The sequence below is a fragment of the Talpa occidentalis genome, unplaced genomic scaffold (assembly GCF_014898055.3).
Source record: "Talpa occidentalis isolate TD23 unplaced genomic scaffold, MPIMG_talOcc4v2.1 talOcc4.8, whole genome shotgun sequence".
In the NCBI taxonomy this organism is placed as follows: Eukaryota; Metazoa; Chordata; class Mammalia; order Eulipotyphla; family Talpidae; genus Talpa; species Talpa occidentalis.
The window spans coordinates 62,111,238-62,116,604 of NW_023605194.1; positions in this window are offsets into that span (position 1 = coordinate 62,111,238).

Here is a 5,367-nt window from a genome sequence, read left to right on the forward strand (position 1 = left end):
TTTCTTTCCACGCCAGTGAGCTCTTTTCCAGCAATGCAACCGGTAACGCGCCTACTAGAAAACCCAACCCAATGAAACAAAGGTATTAGTTAACCATGCAGTGATCCAACCCAGGCACCACTAATGTTACAACCCCGAGGAACCGGTTTCTGAGTCATATTTGGTCTGAGTCACATTTGGTAGCATGTGGAAAGAAACAAGTTGCAGGGAAAGGAAAGGTCTCACGTTGGCAGGAAGGACTCAGCGGTTTAGAATGTTTAAGACATTTCCTACATGAAATATGGTCTTCTGTGGCAATTGAGAAGGGGTAGAAATGAACAAATTTTCTTGCTAGAGCCATAAATGTCTTCCATAGAACTTGACCTTGAAAAATAACCTTCATATTTTTTCAAAGGATTATTTACTATTTTTAAGCACAGAGGTGATTATTCCTTGATGTTTTGATTAATAGAAACTAATTAAATAACAAGTAAATTATGGTTGGTTAATAAGCTATATTATTTTATATAAAAATTGTGTTCTTTTTTCTTATAGAGGCATGTTTTTATTTATTTATTTATTATATTTGTTTGTTTGTTTTGTTTATACATGCACTGGGTACAGTCAGAAGCGCGGGAGGGTGAGAGAATTCACCAGAGCCAGAGCGAGGAGCAGAACAGGCAGAAGGACCGAAGCACACTGCTGAGGGGAGCAGCGGGTGGCAGGAGAGGTCTGCGCACCATGTGGGATCCTCCTCCGGGGCTGGGGAGCAGCCGGGGATCGAACCGGCGCCGAAGAGGCTGTGGGCAGCTTCGCAACCCAGCGCTCAACCGCTGCGCCACCGGGGAGGCCCTAAAAATTGTGTTCTTAATCACGTTTCTAATTCAAAAAACTCAACCCTAAAGAATCAGTATTTACACTGCCATTTACGTCATAATTAATTAAATTATATTAAATATTTAAATGACATTTATGGCATTACCATAGTTATTTTTTTCTTTTTAAGCACTCCAATTAGCAGTCTAACAATGAATTCTTTCCCAGCTACCTAAATGTTCTTGCAAATCTATTAAATTAAACTTATTATACAATAAATAATAAGTTGTCTTAAATATTCTAATATTGTTTGAGTCAAATTATTTCATAATATTCAATTTAAAAATCACAAATCTAAAATCAATTACTCTAATCAACTACACATTTTAAATAGAATGACCAGGTCAAATATGCCAATATGCCAAATCTTTTGAATATTGAAATCATTTTAGGTAGCAAATATAATACCAAATACTCATTCAATTTCTCTGAACTTAACACAATCATAGAAAAGTGTTAAACATTTCCAGAATTAAAACACCCATACACCGTGGAAGAAAAAGTTCAATCATCCCAAGCAAATTGTTGTGATTGTTCCAATTAGTTTAAGTTCTTTAGCTCCCAAAATTATAGGCTAAGATCCAAGACTTGTATATGTATATCCAGGGAAATTCATCCTACTCCATTATAGGACATGTCTAAAAAAAATAAAGAGCAGATCTAAAATGGAGTTGTTCATTGCTCATGCTGCCCCCACCCGGACTTAATACCTGACCTAATCACAGATTACAGCCTCTTCCAAAGTGGATTCTAAATCAATCAATTTGGAGTTTCCTGGTTAGCCCTCAGGAGGTAATCTAATGATAAGAAACTCTGTCTTTCCCTGAGGTAAGGCAACTTTTCTTTTGCTAATAACCTTGTCTCACCCTCTTTCTGACTATAAAAACTTTCCATTTGGGGCAAGCCCCTCACAGAACCCTTCTGCTTAAGATGGGATGCTGCTAGGTTCATGAATCCTTAAATAAAGCCACTAGATCTCTAAATTCATGCAAATGAATTTTGTCTTTCAACAGATATAATGAGCTATTTTCATAACTGTTACAATAAGAATTACACACTTCAGTATGGTCTTGGCTTTGGGGCCCACTGCCTAGGAGCTTAAGAATTAGCTAATTCTTCGGTTGGAAGAGAGGCAAGTCTGAAATACCCACTAAGATTGCAGCTGGCTTCCTCTCTGGTATGAGTTTATTTTGTGCTTAATTTCTCAAGGCTTTCCCATTGACTTAACATTAAGGTTATTTCCACGGGGTACAACACTATCTTTTATAATTCTTTTATAATCCTTTTTAGCATCTTTTGTAACCTCTTATAAGTAATTTTTTTTACCTTACTTTATGTTTAAACAATATTTGCTTCCCCCCACCCCCTCAGGTGTAGTCCCCATAGAATTCCCTTCCCCAAGGCACCCGTGCACCATCACCCCAGTCCCCTGTGCTCCTCCCTCCCTCCCTCTCACGCCTCTCCCTCTTCCTCCCCTGCAGTATGTCTCTGGTTTATAATTGTCTGTGTTTGCTTTGTTGTGTTTTGTACTGTTAATTTTTTTTTTTTACACTGATGTCTTATTTGGTTCCCCTGTATTCCTGTTATAAGTGAAACCATTGCAACAACAAATGTTGGCGAGGATGTGGTGAAAAAGGAACTTTTTTACATTGCTGGTGGGAGAGCAAACTGGTCTTATAACTAATGTATGTGGGTAGAACTCTTGACTCTCACTACCTCTCTGATAATGTTGCTTGCTGCTAGCTTCTTTCTCCAAGCTTTTTCCTCTCTGAACTCAAAAGATTTCCTTAATTTCCTATCCAGGCCCAACTCACCTAACTGGATTCTAATTGTTTTACTGGACTGCATTGTGAAGAGTAGCACGTCACTCCAAAATATGCTTCTTCAGCATGAAGACAATTTTGATTTGATTATATGTAAGAAATTGCAGACATACAGGAAACTCTGAAGATTAAATAGCATTTATCCTTTCTAAGGGGACATTTATCTATAAAGGAAATCTCCATTTGCAAATGTGTCTCTCCATTTCAGGAAGAGAAGGATGACTCCAAAACTCTAGAAGATTTTATACATGGAGAAGTCACAAGCTTAAATCTATACACCATCTTACCTTCATTTTCCATGTTTACCCTGTTTACCTGGTCATCTTCCATACCTGCTTCCCAACCCCCAACATTTTTCTTTTGACATTAGATGATATTTCAGGGAGTTTTACTCAGCTTTCCTGGGCACTTCCCATGTATACAGGAGGTGTATATGTTATTAATCTCCGGTTTTTCTCTTGTGAGTCATCCTTTATTACAGGGGATTCTCAGCAACAGAATCTAGGACAGAGGGAGGATTATTTCCCCCCCACTACAATCTGATTTTAAATACACAATACTCATAATTATGAAAGATGAACAGTTCCAATGTAGGTTGACTCTAAAAACAAACCAATAAAAAAGTAATTGACTCATTGTGATTGGTAAAACACTTACATTTAACTCTAGGTCACTCTAGAGCAGGAGTGATTTTCCCCTTGGTAGGAATGTCAGATTTAGCAAATAAAAATACAGGTTATTCAGATAAAAATACAGCAAATAAAAAAACAGGTTATTTGCATTTTAGATAAACTTCTAAAATATTATAGGTGAAATTTAATTAAGATGGGTGTTTAACTGAAAAATAAAGATATTTCAGAATATCTGGAGAAATTTTGGGTTGTTAACACTGAATCCTGACAAAACTGAAGGGTACCAGGTACCCCAAACTGTTAAGGAGAATCAAAGCCTGTTCTAAGGGTCTGGCCATCTGTGCCCATAAAGACAAAGAAAGCAGAGTTTAACTACTGTGCTCAAAAACCTTTAGTTAGTGAGTGGCTCAAAGGCGAGAAAGAGAAAGAAAGAGACAGAGAAAGAGAAGAAAGGATTTCAAACAACAGACTCCTGGATCAGGGCTTCCCTTGTGGTGCAAGGGGTTAAGTCTCAGCAATGTCAAGCTATCGCCAGCCACTGTAACATGAGTTTGATCCCCAACGCGGCCAGGGAGCTAACCCACATGGTGCATCAGACCTCCCCTGTCTCGCCCTCTGCTCCCCTCAGCAGTGTATTTCAGTCGATGCACCTGTTCTGCGCCCTACTCTGTCTCTGGTGAATCCTCTCACCCCCTATACCTCTGGCCTACACCCCAATTTTTGTATGCATAAATGAATAAAAATTTTAAAAGTCTGTAAAAAAATATATACTAGACTCCTGGATCAAATTTCAAAAATCACCCACCTCCTCAAAGATAAATGTCCAGCCAAACTGACTGGGCACAGAGCAAGGCAACTGAGGCCCAAAAGCTTGCTAGGAGTCCACTCCACCTCCCAGCTAAGAACCACAAGAAAAAGATTAGGCAGACCTCAGAGAAATAGCACTGAGGAGACCTAAAATTCAAAATGTACCAAATAGTACCCTACAAGGTCAAGATGGGGCTACCATCATCCTGCTCCCCTGCCTAAGTGTTAAAGTCCCAAGAGCAATCTCTCCACATGTCTCTCTTTCCTCCTTCATCTCATTACCTATATACCTCAGTACTTCCTCCTTCCTGGCTTCTCTCTGTTCAGGAAGTCCAGTTTTGGACATAGTAAGAGTTGTAATCCAAGGCGTCTGAGATGTTGGTGGTGTGGAGTGGGGTGAAGAAAATGGTACCCATTCCTGCAGCCACATCAGTGCTCTCCCCTCATTTGCAGTGACACATCTTCTAATATCACCAGGACTGGGGGCATTTTGCTGGCATCAAGAGGGTAGAAACTGGGGATATGATTGAATACCTTACAGTGTTCAGGACAATCTCTCACTATAGAGGATTATCCTGTCCAATATAGTGCTGATGTAAATAACCCCTCCTTTAGGCCAGCAGGAGAAATTAAATGTGAAGGAAGAGGACTTGATAAATTATAGTATTAGAATGTGTGAACATGAATATTTGGAATCCTTATTTTGTAATATACTTATTTTATATATTTATTTTTTTAAGATTTATTTATGCATATAAGAACTGGGGTGTAAGCCAGAGGTGAGGGAGGAGGAGGGTTCACCAGAAACAGTGGGGAACAGAACAGGCAGATATACCAAAATACACTGCTGAGGGGAGCAGTGGATGAGACAAGAGAGGTCTGCTGCAGCATGTGGGTTAGCTATGGAATCCTATTTAAATGAGCTCAGGAGACTACAGAGTGGCCAAGCATGCATAAATCAGCAAACTATAGGACCTTCTGCCTTGTGATTCCCTGTTTCTACCTCTAAACTTATTTGCATGAATTCTGGTTTTTTAACAATTGACAGGGATTTAAGTAAAGGATTACATGATAAAGTCAGCAATTTGACCATTTTTTAAAAATAGTTTATTTATTTATTTATTTATTTAAGATTTATTTTATTTATACAAGAGCTGGGGTACAGGCCAGAGACAGAGCGGGGAGCAGAACAGGCAGACAAACCAAAAACACTACTGAGGGGAGCAGTGGGCAAGGCAGGAGAGGTCTAT